Source organism: Bos taurus, chromosome 11 (assembly GCF_002263795.3).
Source record: "Bos taurus isolate L1 Dominette 01449 registration number 42190680 breed Hereford chromosome 11, ARS-UCD2.0, whole genome shotgun sequence".
Taxonomy (NCBI): Eukaryota; Metazoa; Chordata; class Mammalia; order Artiodactyla; family Bovidae; genus Bos; species Bos taurus.
In genome coordinates, this window is record NC_037338.1 from 58,059,359 (window position 1) to 58,074,614 (window position 15,256).

A 15,256-nucleotide genomic window follows, 5' to 3' on the forward strand; every position below is an offset into this window, starting at 1 on the left:
GAAGAATTTATTTACAGGGTAACAGTGGAGTAACAGACATAGAGAATAGACTTATAGACATGGGGAGAGGGAAGGAGAGGGTGAGATGTTATGGGAAGAGTAACCATGGAAAGTTACATTACCATATGTAAAATAGATAGCCATCAGGAATTTGCTGTATGGCTCAGGAAACTCAAACAGGAGCTCTGTATCAACCTAGAGGGCTGAGACGGGGAGGGAGATAGGAAGGAAGTTAAAAAGGAAGGAGATATATGTATACCCATGGCTGAATCATGTTGAGGTTTGACAGAAAACAAAACAATTCTGTAAAGTAATTATCCATCAATAAAAAAATAAATTTAAAAAATAACTTCTGGATATACTTTAATTATTGACAAAGACCATTTCCTGTCTCCTTGATAAGTTACTTCAGAACAAAATCCAAGGCTTTTTCTCATTCAGTTTAACATTTAGAGCACAATGATTGAAATTTAGTTTTAAATGCCTGTACTTCTATTTTCAGGAACACTGTCACTTTTTCAGCAATTCACTTGACCTTTCTTTTCAATTTGTAATAGTGGTGATAGTAATAACTTTTATTCTATGATAATGATCAAAAGAGAAAAAATAATTTTGTAGTGACAGTTCATACCAGAAATGATCTATAAAAGAGAGATTTATTATAATTATTATATAATTTTCTTGTGTGTAAAGCAGTATATTCATGAGACCTTACTTTCTTTCTGAGGAACACTGAATGGCCTTAAATATGTTTCTTAAACTCCTTATTTATCAAACAGTGATGGGATCAATGTGTGTTTCATGCTAAAAAAATTTTTTTCAGAGAACCACATGATTTTAGAATGACTCTTCCCTTTTTCTCATTTCATTAATTTTCTTGGTAATTGATGAGCCTCCTTTTTTCACTTAGATGAGAAATATCTACTTGGTTTCTCAATTACTCTTCCTATATTTGCTCTGTTTTCCTCCTCTGGACTTCTTATGTTAAGTATATTCATCATCTTTTATTTTCTAATAATACTCATTAATTTAATCTTTATTTTCTTCCTTTTATTTCTGGAAGACTTCTCTATTTTTAAGTCATTTCTGTGTGTGTATGCAGTAACTTTTCTACTTATTAAGCTACTGCATTAAAGCATTTAGCAGCAACTTTTTTTTTTAGTCTAAGAAAGTTTTGTGATCACAAATTTCCCCTTACCCAAATTATTGAATTAACTCTTGTTAATAAATTGTATGTCCTATAAATTATTTAACTGAACTGCTGTGGTACATATACACAATGGAGTATTACTCAGCCATTAAAAAGAATACATTTGAATCAGTTCTAATGAGGTGGATGAAACTGGAGCCTATTATACAGAGTGAAGTAAGCCAGAAAGAAAAACACCAATACAGTATACTAATGCATATATATGGAATTTAGAAAGATGGTAACAATAATCCTGTATCAGATCAGATCAGTTGCTCAGTCATGTCCGACTCTTTGTGACCCCATGAATCGCAGCACGCCAGGCCTCCCTGTCCATCACCAACTCCCGGAGTTCACCCAGACTCACGTCCATCGAGTCAGTGATGCCATCCAGCCATCTCATCCTCTGTCGTCCCCTTCTCCTCCTGCTCCCAATCCCTCCCAGCATCAGAGTCTTTTCCAATGAGTCAACTCTTCGCATGAGGTGGTCAAAGTACTGGAGTTTCAGCTTTAACATCATTCCTTCCAAAGAAATCCCAGGGCTGATCTCCTTCAGAATGGACTGGTTGGATGTCCTTGCAGTCCAAGGGACTCTCAAGAGTCTTCTCCAACACCACAGTTCAAAAGCATCAATTCTTTGGCGTTCAGCCTTCTTCACAGTCCAACTCTCACATCCATACATGATCACAGGAAAAACCATAGCCTTGACTAGACAAACCTTTGTTGGCAAAGTAATGTCTTGCTTTTGAATATGCTATCTAGGTTGGTCATAACTTTCTTTCCAAGGAGTAAGCGTCTTTTAATTTCATGGCTGCAGTCACCATCTGTAGTGATTTTGGAGCCCAGAAAAATAAAGTCTGACACTGTTTCCCCATCTATTTCCCATGAAGTGGTGGGACCGGATGCCATGATCTTCGTTTTCTGAATGTTGAGCTTTAAGCCAACTTTTTAACTCTCCACTTTCACTTTCATCAAGAGGCTTTTGAGTTCCTCTTCACTTTCTGCCATAAGGGTAGTGTCATCTGCATATCTGAGGTTATTGATATTTCTCCTGGCAATCTTGATTCCAGCTCCTGTCTATGAGACAGCAAAAGAGACACTGATGTATAGAACAGTCTTTTGGACTCTGTGGGAGAGGGAGAGGGTGGGATGATTTGGGAGAATGGCATTGAAACATGTATAATATCATATATGAAATGAGTTGCCAGTCCAGGTTCGATGCACAATACTGGATCCTTGGGGCTGGTGCACTGGGATGACCAAGGGGGATGGTATGGGGAGGGAGGAGGGAGGATGGTTCAGGATGGGGAACACGTGTATACCTGTGGCAGATTCATGTTGATATATGGCAAAACCAATACAATATTGTAAAGTTAAAAAATAAAATAAAAAAAAGAAAAAAATTATTTAACTGAACTAAATATTTTAAATTATATTTTTTATTTTCCTAATGTAACTATTAATAGCCTTAACTTTTTAATGCTATTTCCTTCTTATAATTTTCATATTCAATAAATATTTTACTATTGTTAATTATGCTTGTAGGTAAAAGCATACATCGAATGTTAGCAGTAGATATTCTGGTTGGCAAGATTACAAGTGATTTTTTTTCCCTCTTTGTTTTTCTGTTTAAGTGAAATTTTTACAATGGGCATGCCTGACCTCAATAATCAGAATTTTCAACAAAATTTAAAAGTTTACAAAAAAGACCCTAGTGCTTTTAGATTAGTAGAGATAAAATATGAAAGCCTTAAGAAAATAAGATAAAAATTAAAAAAAATAAGAAATAATGAGAAATATTAAGAATAATAAAACCTGAGTAATAAAGAAATAAATTATCTACATTGGACGTTTATACTGGTGCAGGAGGGAGGATGTTTGTAGGTAAATGTCATGACTTTGAGTAGAAAGTAGGAGTCACAATTCAAATATATAGTTCATGCAGATTTTTTTCTTTACATAATAAGCTTCTTTGTATCAGTTTCCTTCTTTTCTTTCTTGATTGGCATATTTGTCTCTAAACACTGTCTTTTAGCAAAATCTTATTTTCATTGACACAAAATTGAAGGATACAGACACACATACACAAACACATAGATGCTTATATTGTTGTTTAGTTGCTAAGTCATGTCCAAATCTTTGTGACCCTATAGACTCTCTCCCACCAGGCTCCTTTGTCCATGGAATTTCTCAGGCAAGAATACTGGAGTAGGATGCCATTTCCTTCTCCAATATATTTCTATAAGCTCTAATAAATGAATAATCTTTAAATACCTGTTTCTGAAATCAATTCAAAGTCATTTAAGAACCCTAGTTTCCCTTAATTAAACTTAATTCTTCTCATTACTTACTTATCAAAGAGCATTCCTTTGCCATATGGTGATAATAGCCCTGATCTTTCTGTATGGTGTGTTTTATAAATTTGTAAGCAGTGATTTCATAATTCAGTAGAAATTAATTAAAAAATTGACATGATCTTAACCACAAGCTATCACCAATGTGCCCTGTAGAATCATAATTTTCTTAAAAACAGTGTTTGACTTCTTCACACTTAAGCAATATGGCCTTACTAGTGTATTGTGAAATATGACACTCTTAATAAAAAAACATTTAAAGTTGAACCAGATTCCATGGATCCACTTATTTCAAAATATTAACAAATTAAAAAGTGAATAAAAATCATATAAAGTATTTCTCATGGTTAGGAAAAATTCAGATGAAGTACGTTAAATCTAAATCATTAAAACAGTCTAAGGCATTCTAATTATAAGAACATTAAATACAAAATGTTCCATTTCAAAGATACTTTTAGAGATGACATTAAAGGTGAGAGAATGTATATATTATATATGTGTTCTCAGATGCTCAATTGTCTCTGACTCTGTGACACTTTGAACTGTAGCCTACCAGACTTTGTCCGTGGGGTTTTTCAGGCAAGAATACTGGAGTGGGGACCCTTTTCTTCTCTAAGGTATCATCCCATCTAAGGGATTGGACCCACATCTCCTGTGTCTCCTGCATTGCTGCTGCTGGTGGTGCTAAGTAGCTTCAGTCGTGTCCGACTCTGTGTGACCCCATAGATGGCAACCCACCAGGCTCCCCCGGGCCTGGGATTCTCCAGGCAGGAACACTGGAGTGGGTTGCCATTTCCTTCTCCAACGCATGAAAGTGAAAAGTGAAAGTGAAGTAGCTCAGTCGTGTCCGACTCCTAGTGACCCCATGGACTGCAGCCCACCAGGCTCCTCTGTCCATGGGATTTTCCAGGCAAGAGTACTGGAGTGGGGTGCTATTGTCTTCTCTGCTCCTGCATTGCAGACAGATTCTTTACCTACTGAGCTGAGAGAATATGTATATCATATAGTTTTCTACTTTATTAAACTGATTATATTATAGTAAAGGAAGAGTATAATATTAAATTAAAATTTTAAAAACAAATTAATTGCAGAATAAATTGAACTCAAATTTAGGTTGTCAATAATTGTACATATAACTTTCAGCTCTCTTCATGTGCCTTATATTATTTCAGAAAATAGTAATTTACAATACGTAAAATTTTGGGTACTTAGTTATCTCAATCAAACATATTCTAATATCCCTAAACGACCTTCTTCGTTCCTTTGTTCCTTCCTTCCTTCCTCATTTCCTTATTTCTTTATTGGTAATTTTGGCTATAAAAGTTAATTGCTGGCAAAGTTTTATGAGAACTAATAATTCTCTTGCATATTTCTCATCTCGCATCTTATAAATGCAAGATGAATGATATGCCATATACATATGGTATATGTATATATACATGGTATACCATATATATATATGTACCATACATATATAAATACATATATTCAAATGAATGAATATACAAATAGTATACCATATACATAAACATATATTCAAATTAATGAATATACAAATATTAATTCCAATTTGGATCATCATTTTATATATATATTATATTATCCACTCTTTTATAGATTATTTTCCTCTATAGGCCATTACAGAGTATTGAGTAGAGTTGTCCGTGCTATGCAGTAGGTCTCTATTAGTTATCTATTTTATAGATAGCTGTTTGTATGTGTCAACCCCAGTCTCTCAATTTGTCCCTCCTTACCTTTCTCTCCAGGCTTCCCTGGTGGCTCAGACAGTAAAGCATCTGTCTGCAATGCAGGAGATCTGGGTTCAATCCCTGGGTTGAGAAGATCCCCTGGAGAAGGAAATGGCAGCCCACTTCAGTACTCTTGCCTGGAAAATCCCATGGACGGAGGAGCTTGGTAGGCTTCAGTCCATGGGGTTGCAAAGAGTCAGACACGACTGAGCAGCTTGACTTTCTTTTACTGTCACTTTTCTCTCCAGTAACTAAATTGCTTTCTAAATCTCTGACTCTATTTATTCTTTTGTATATAAGTTTATTTGTACTTTTTTTTTTATTTCACATATAAGTGATATCATATAATATCTGTCCTTCTCTGATTTCCTTCATTCACTGTGAAAATGTCTAGGTTCATCCATACTACTGCAAATGGTGTTATTTTGTTCTTTTATAAGTCTGAGTAATATTACATTGCATATATATATATATATATATATATATATATATATATATATATATATAGTTGTTGTTGTTAATTCTCTGCTGATGGGCATTTATGTTGCTTCCATGTCCTGGCTATTGTAAATAGTGCTTCAGTGAACATTGGGGTACATGTATATTTTGGAATTATTATTTCCTCTGGATATATGCTAATAAGTGGGATATCGTAGTTCTATTTTTAAAGGAAACTCCATAGTGCTTTCCATAGTGGCTGTACCAATTTACATCCCCATCAACATTATAAGAGGGTTTCTTTTTCTCCACACCCTCTCCAGAATTTATTGTTTGTAGATTTTTTGATGATGGTCATTGTGCCTGGGGTAAGATGATAACTAACTGTATGTTGAATAAAACTGATGAGAATAGAACATCCCTGTCTTGTGACTAATCTTAGAGAAAATGTTTTCAGTTTTTAACTCCTGAGGAAAATGTTTGCTATGGATTTGTCATATATGGCCCTTATTATGCTGAGGTATGTTTCCTCTTTGTCCACTTTCTGAAGAGTGTTTATCGTAAATAGATGTAGAATTTTGTCAAAAGCTTTTGCTGCATCTATTGAGATGATCATATGGCTTTTATTCTTTAATTTGTAATTGTGCTGTGTCACACTGAATAATCTGTGAATAGTAAAGAATGCTTGCATCCTCCCTGGGGTAAATCTGACTTAATCATGATGTATGGTCCTTTTAATGTGTTGTTGGATTCAGTTTGTTAGTGTTTTTTAAGATTTTCACATCTATGTTCATCAGTGATATTGGTCTGCAATTTTCTTTTTTTGCAGTATTGTTGCTGGTTTTGTTATTAGGATAATCAGATCAGATCAGATCAGATCAGTCATTCAGTCGTGTCCGACTCTTTGCGACCCCATGAATCTCAGCACGCCAGGCCTCCCTGTCCATCACCAACTCCCGGAGTTCACTCAGACTCACATCCATCGAGTCAGTGATGTCATCCAGCCATCTCATCCTCTGTCTTCCCCTTCTCCTCCTGCCCCCAATCCCTCCCAGCATCAGAGTCTTTTCCAATGAATCAACTCTTCGCATGAGGTGGCCAAAGTAATGGAGTTTCAGCTTTAGCATCATTCCTTCCAAGGAAATCCCAGGGCTGATCTCCTTCAGAATGGACTGGTTGGGTCTCCTTGCAGTCCAAGGGACTCTCAAGAGTCTTCTCCAACACCACAGTTCAAAAGCATCAATTCTTCGGCACTCAGCCTTCTTCACAGTCCAACTCTCACATATCAGGATAATAGTGGCCTTTTATTAATAGAACAAACTTGTGAGAGCTCCTTCCTTTGCAAATGTTGAAAGAGTTTCAGAAGGGTGGGTTGTAACTCTTCTTTAAATGTTTGAAAGAATTTCCATGTGAAGTCACCTGGTCTTGGGATTCTGATATTTGGAAAGCTTCTTAATCACATTTTCAATTTCAGTACTGGTTATTGGTATGTTCATATTTTCTATTTACTCCTGACAGTCTTGGAAGGCTGCACCTTTCTAAGAATTTATCCATTCCTTCAGTGTCGTCAATTTTATTGGCATAGTTATTTGTAGTAGTTTCTTATGATCCTTAGCATTTCTATGGTGTCCATTGTAACTTCTCCTTATTGTAATTGTATTGATTTGATTTCTTCTCACCCTTTTTTTCCTTGATGAGTCTGGCTAAAGTTTTATCAATCTTATTTATCTTTCCAAAGAACCAGCTTTTAGTTTCATTGCTCTTTTCTATTTTTGTCTCTATTTCATTTATTTCAACTCTAATCTTCATGTTTTCCTTCCTACTAACTTTGGTTAATCTAGAAAATTAAAATATGCTTGCTCCTTGGAAGAAAAGCTGTGACAAACCTAGACAGCATGTTAAAATGCAGAGACATCACTTTGCTGACAAAGGTCTGTGGTTTTCCCAGTAGTCATGTATAGATGTGAGAGTTGGGCCATAAAGAAGGCTGAGAGTTGAAGAATCTATGCTTTTGAATTGTGCTGGAGAAAGAGTCCCTTGGACTACAAGGAAATCAAACTAATGAATCCTAAAGGAAATCAACCGTGAATAACCTTTGGAAGGACAGATGCTGAAGCTGCAGCTTCCATGCTTTGGCCACCTGTTACACAGAGTTGACTCCTTGGAAAAGACCCTGATCCTGGGAAAGATTGAAGGCAAAAGGAGAAGGGGGTGGCAGAGGATAAGATTGGTTAAATAGCATCACCAACTCAACATGAATTTGAGCAAACTCTGGGAGACAGTGAAGGACAGAGGATCCGAGAGCATTGCAGTCCAGGGGGTCTCAAAGTGTCAGACATGATTTAGTGACTGAACAATAACAACTGACCTTGGATTTTGATCATTCTTCTTTCTCTAGTTGCTTTAGGTGTAAGTTTAGGTTGTTTATTTGAGACTTTTCTTATTTCCTGAGGTAAGATTTTATTGCTAATAACTTCTCTATTAGAACTGCTTTTGCTGCATTCCATAGGTTTTAGATTGTAATGTTTCATCGTCATTTGAGCATAGTTTTTTTTTTTTTTTAATCTTAAACTTCTTCAGTGATCAAGGGGTTATTTAGTAACATATTTTTTAGTGTCTACATGTTTGGATTTTTTTAGTTTTTCCTGATAATTTATTTCTAATATCATAACATTGTGGTTGGAAAAGATGTTTGATATAATTTCAATTTCCTTAAGTTTACCGAGGCTTGGTTTGTGGCTCAATATGTAGTATGTTATCTATGCAGTTAATCCTGGAGAATGTTCCATATTCACTTGAGAAGGAAATGTATTCTGCTGCTTTTATATGGAATGGGTTTCTACAAATCAATTAAATTCATCTAGTCTGACATATCTTTTAAGGCCTATGTTTTCTTTTTTTGTTGTTTTTTTTAGTTTTTATTTTTTTTATTTTTATTTTTTTTTAAATTTTTTATTCCTTTATTTTTCATGTGTTCCCCATCCTGAACCATCCTCCCTCCTCCCTCCCCATACCATCCCTCTGGGTCATCCCAGTGCACCAGCCCCAAGCATCCAGCATCGTGCATTGAACCTGGACTGGCATCTCGTTTCATACATGACATTTCATGATTTTCTGTCTAGATTATCTGCCCATTGGTGTAAACAGGATGTTAAAGTTCCCCAGTATTATTGTATTACTGTCCATTTCCCCTTTTATGGCTATTAGCATTTGGCTTATATACTGAGTTGTTCCTAATGAGGTGCATGTATATTTACAATTGTTATATCTTCTTCTTGGATTAATCCTTTAATCATTACATGTGTACTCCTTTGTCTCTTGTCCAGTTCAGTTCAGTTCACTCACTCAGTCCTGTCCGACTCTTTGAAACCCCATGAACCGCAGCACATTAGGCCTCCCTGTCCATCACCAACTCCCGGAGTTCACTCAAACTCATGTCCATCGAGTCAGTGATGCCAACCAACCATCCCATCCTCTATCGTCCCCTTATTGTCCTGACCTCAAACTTATAGCAGTGTTTAAAGTCAATATTTTTTTCTTATATGAGTATTGCTACTCTAGATTTCTTTTGGTTTCTATTTGCATGGAATATCCCTATCAATCCCAGTACTTGCAGTCTGTAATTTGTCCTACAGCATATATATGAGTTTTGTTTTTGTATCCACATATTCAGTCTATGCCTTTTTGTTGGAGCATTTAATCTACTTACATTTAATGCAATTTTCAATATATATGTTACTTTGATATTTCTTAATTGTTTTGGATTAATTTTTGTAAGTCTTTTTTCTTCCATTCCAATTCTATTCACTTCTGTTGTGGTTTGATGACTATATTTGGCATTTCGTTTGGTTTGCTTTTTCATTTTTGTGTGTTGATCTACTATAATTTTTAGGTTTGCTTTTCCCATGATGTTTTGATATGTATGGTAGTCTATATATGTACAAGGTTGTTTTAGGCTCTCTCTTTCTTGTCTAGAGAAGTTCTGTTAGCATTTGTTAAATGCTGATATCAGTTCAGTTCAGGTTAGTTGCTCAGTCATGTCCAACTCTTTGCGACCCCATGAATCACAGCATGCCAGGCCTCCCTGTCCATCACCAACTCCCGGAGTTCACTCAGACTCACATCCATCGAGTTGGTGATGCCATCCAGCCATTTCATCCTCTGTTGTCCCCTTCTCTTCCTGCCCCCAACGCCTCCCAGCATCAGAGTCTTTTCCAATGAGTCAACTCTTCGCATGAGGTGGCCAAGGTACTGGAGTTTCAGCTTTAGCATCATTCCTTCCAAAGAAATCCCAGGGCTGATCTCCTTCAGAATGGACTGGTTGGATCTCCTTGCAGTCCAAGGGACTCTCAAGAATCTTCTCCAACACCACAGTTCAAAAGCATCACTTCTTCGGCACTCAGCTTTCTTCACAGTCCAACTCTCATATCCATACATGCTGCTAAGTCGCTTCAGCCGTGTATGACTCTGTGTGACTCCATAGACAGCAGCCCAAGAGGCTGCACCGTCCCTGGGATTCTCCAGGCAAGAACACTGGAGTGGGTTGCCATTGCCTTCTCCAATGCAAGAGAGTGAAAAGTGAAAGTGAAGTCGCTCAGTCATGTCCAACTCTTAGTGACCCCATGGACTGCAGGCCACCAGTCTCCTCCATCCATGGGATTTTCCAGGCAAGTGTGCTGGAGTGGGGTGCCATTGCCTTCATGACCACAGGAGAAACCATAGCCTTGACTAGACGGACCTTTGTTGGCAAAGTAATATCTCTGCTTTTCAATATACTATCTAGGTTGGTCATAACTTTCCTTCTAAGGAGTAAGCATCTTTTAATTTCATGGCTGCAGTCACCATCTGCAGTGATTTTGGAGCCCAAAAAAATAAAGTCTGACACTCTTTCCACTGTTTCCCCATCTATTTCCCATGAAGTGATGTGACCAGATGCCATGATCTTCATTTTCTGAATGTTGAGTCTTAAGCCAATGTTTTCACTCTCCTCTTTCACCTTCATCAAGAGGCTCTTTAGTTCCTCTTCACTTTCTGCCATAAGGGTGGTGTCATCTGCATATCTGAGGTTATTGATATTTCTCCCGGCAATCTTGAGTCCAGCTTATACTTCTTCTAGCCCAGCGTTTCTCATGATGTACTCTGCATATAAGTTAAATAAGCAGGGTGACAATATACAGCCTTGACGTACTCCTTTTCCCATTTGCAACCAGTCTGTTGTTCCATGTCCAGTTCTAACTGTTGCTTCCTGACTTGCATACAAATTTCTCAAGAGGCAGTCAGGTGGTCTGGTATTCCCATCTCTTTCATGGTGGTGCTGAATTCTTTTAGTTTTGCTCATCTTAAAAATTTTTATTTCTCTTTCAAATCTGAATGAGAGCTTTGCTGGGTGGAGTATTCTTGGTTGCAGTTTTTCCCCATTCATCATTTTAACTATATGCTGCCACCCTTTTCTGGCTTGCAGAGCTTCTTCTGAAAAGAAGCTAATAACTTTATGGGGTTTGTTCCTTTTCCCTTATTGATTTAATTTTTTTTTCTTTGTCTTAAAATCTTTTTCAGTTTAAATAATATGTGTCTTGGAGTTTTATGCCTTGGATTCATCCTGTATGGGGCTTCCTGCACTTCCTGGATTTGAGTGACTGTTTCCTTTATCATGTTAAGGAAGTGTTTAGCTCTAATTTCTTCAAATATTTTATCAGGGACTTTCTCTTTCTCTTCTTCTTCTGGAAAACATATAATGTGAATGTTGGTACATTTAATGTTGTCTCAGGGTCTCTGAGACTCTTCATTTTTTTTTTCATTAAATTTTTTTCTTATTCTATTCTGTGGCAGTAATTTCCACCACTTTGTCCTCCAGCTTATCTATTTGTTCTTCAGTCTCAGTTATTCTGCTATTCATACCTTCTAGTGTATTTTTTCATTTCATTTACTCTATTATCCATCTCTGTTTGTTTATTCTTTAAATATTCTAGCTCATTACTGAATATTTCTTGTATTCTCTCGATCTGTGCCTCCATTCTTTATCCAGGATTTTGGATAATTTTTAATATCATTATCTTGAATTATTTTTCAGGTAGATTGTCTGTTTCCTCTTCATTTACTTGTTCTTGAGGGTTTTATCTTGTTTCTTTGTTTGTAGCATATTTCTCTCTTATCTAATGTTGTCTTTCTGTGTTTGTGATCTCCTTCCCATTGGCTGCAGGGTTTTAGTTTTTCTTGTTTCTGATGTCTGCTCCCTGGTGGGTGGGGTTGGTCCAGGGACCTGTGTAGGCTTCTTGGTGTGAGAGACTTATGCCTGTCTTCTGGTGGGTGGAGCTGTATCTCATCCCTCTGAGGGGCAGAACAGTGTCAAGTGGTATGGTTTGAGGTAGTTGTGAGCTCAGAATAACTTTAAACAGCCAGTCTGTTGATAGATGGGGTTGTGTTCCTGTCTTGCTGGTCGTTTGTCCTGAGCTTTCCTGCTGTGGAGGGCATAGGCTGTTGGGTACAGTCAGGTTTTAGTACTGAAGTGGGGATCTCCAGGAGAGCTCATGCTGATAAATATTCTCTGTGGCCTCCACCACCAGTGTTCTTGCTCCTATAGTGAGCTACAACCAACCCCTACTTTTCTAGGCAACCCTCCCAGACCCCTAGTTAGGTCTAGTCCTTGTTCCTATGGAAGTATTATCTTGTGATGTGTCCTAGTGTAGGTAAGGTCTTATGTGAACCCTCCAAGAGTGGAATTTTTGTTTTGCTTAGTTCTGTAGGGCTCCTGTACTCAGAACCTGGTAGTCTTGAAAGCCAAATGCTCTGGTGCTTTTGCCTCCTGATGCCTGACACTCAGACTGTCTTAGAGGACTATTTTTATATGGAGACATCCCTCTGTTGTCTCTTGGTGTTTCACAATTTTAGTGTAAGAGCTGTTTTTAGTATGGATGTCTAATACCTGTGTCCTCAGTGTATGCTGGTCACTATCCCCTTGATAGGAGATGTGACTGATATTGTGGTAGTTGCCTTCACTGGATGTTGAGAAGGGTCTCCCCTTTGCTCTGTGGTTGTTACTGTCATATTAGATGCAGGTTCTGCTTCCTAGTTGTTAATGCAGAAGCCCCAGATCTATTTCTGAACTGTGTGAGATGTGAGGTCGGAGGGGTTGTAGCACTCCTATGGGGAGAAAAGCCATTGAGTTTTCCTTATCTGGAGCTGTTCACCCATGAGTGTACTCTGTTGTATCACTATTTTACCCATTGTGTAGGTTCATAAAGTACACTGTTGCTGGCCCTGCTCTCAGCCCCACCTAAACCATGAGTATGCCCACAGTTGGTCCTGGTGTCTCCTAGTTATTGTTTTCACCAGGCCACTAGTACAGATCTACTAAAGTCAGGTCCCAGGACTGCAGTAATTGAGCACATGGACCTGCTCTGGGACCTATGGAGGCATCTCAGATTCTGGCCTGGACAGATACCCACATGTTAGTGCCCATAATGCGAGTGCCTGTATTGGGTCTGGGGTGGTGGTGGTGGTGGTGGTGGTGTATAAGTTCACAGTTCCTGTAGCCATGAGGAGAGATTTAAGCTCTTCTTCCTTGTTATACAGTCCCTGGGGCTCAGCAGTGGTTTCAGCCCCACTTCTGTGGGTGTTCATCCTACCAATGTCAGCCCACAAGACTCCCCCAAATATTACAATTTGTAATTCATAATCAAAGTAACCTATATGTTTATCACCATGTCTTAAAGTTTGCTTTCCTTTTACTACAGTGTTTGTTAAGATACACACAAGAAAATAATTACTTTTTCACCCATACCTTGAGTATGACTAAGATCTAAAACTTAGTCTAGAAGTAGAGCAGTTGCTCTCCTCATTCCAAATGGCATCTTCCTTCCTATTCCTAAGAACCATCTACTACTATGATGCAATTATCAACCAGGTAACTCTGATAAATTATTATTAGTATCTAAGCATTATTTCTCTCTCCTTTATTTCTCTTAACATCCTTTTGCACAATCTATCATCAGCCCCGCCCAAAGTTTCTTGAGTTACTCATTTTTTAATGATATGACTTCTCCTCTAGCCACATATCATTTTTCCTAAGTATTTTCAATATAAGATCACTCCAAAATTTTATGAATCTTCTTTCTGATAACTATCTTCTACTTTCCTTTTAGTAACTCCATTACATCAACATGTCATTCTATCAGAGTTTTGAATCCATCCATCTACCAGCTTTTTCACAGTCCATTGTCCTTTCATTTCCTTCCCTTCTTATCTTCATTTTCCTCCAAAAATCTCTAAAAATCCTTTTTTCATTAAGAAAGTAGGGATGATTTTGATTGAGATAACATTGTTTTATAGTGTTACATAAGTTTTCTGTATGCAACATTATATTTCTACTTCTGTATGCCCTGCAATATGCTCACTACCAAAAATTTAGTTACCATCCATCACTACACAGTTGATCCCTTTACCTATTTCAGCTTCCTTTGCCAACACATCTTCTCCTCTCATATACACCACTTTGTTTTCTGTATTTGTGTGTTTGGTTTGTTCATTTATTTTGTTTATTGTTCATTTAGTACAGTTACTCTGGAAGATAGTATGAATATTTCTCAAAAAAATTAAGAATATAATTATAATATGATCCAGCTCTCCCACGTCTGGGTATTTATCCAAAGAATGTGCTTAATGCTCAGTATCACAGTGTGTCCAACTTTTTGTGACCCTATGGACAGAAGCCCACGAGGCTCCTCTGTCCATGGATTTTCCAGGCAAGAATACTGGAGTGGGTTACCATTTCCTCCTCCAGGGGATCTTCCCAACCCAGGGATTAAATCTGTGTCTCTTTCATCTCCCTCATTGGCAGGCAGATTTGTTACCACTGTGCCACCTTGGAAGCCCTAGCCAAAGAATATGAAAACACTAATTTGTAGCAGAGCCTGAAGTCAGGCAGGTTGATTCCTCCAGTTCCATTTTTCTTTCTCAAGATTGCTTTGGCTATTCGAGGTTTTTTGTATTTCCATACAAATTGTGAAATTATTTGTTCTAGCTCTGTGATGGAGAAGGTAATGGCAAGCCACTCCAGTACTCTTGCCTAGAAAATCCCATGGATGGAGGAGCCTGGTAGGCTGCAGTCCATGGGGTCGCTACAAGTCAGACGTGACTGAGCGACTTCACTTTCACTTTTCGCTTTCACACAATGGAGAAGACAATGGCAACCCACTCCAATGTTCTTGCCTGGAGAATCCAAGGGATGGCAGAGCCTGGTGGGCTGCCGTCTATGGGGTCGCACAGAGTCAGACACGACTGAAGCAACTTAGAAGAAGAAGAAGCTCTGTGAAGAATACCGTTGGTAGCTTGATAGGGATTGCATTGAATCTGTAAATTGCTTTGGGTAGTATACTCATTTTCACTATATTGATTCTTCAATCCACGAACATGGTATATTTCTCCATCTATTAGTGTCCTCTTTGATTTCTTTCACCAGTGTTTTATAGTTTTCTAAATATAGGTCTTTAGTTTCTTTAGGGAGACATATTCTTAAGTATTTTATTCTT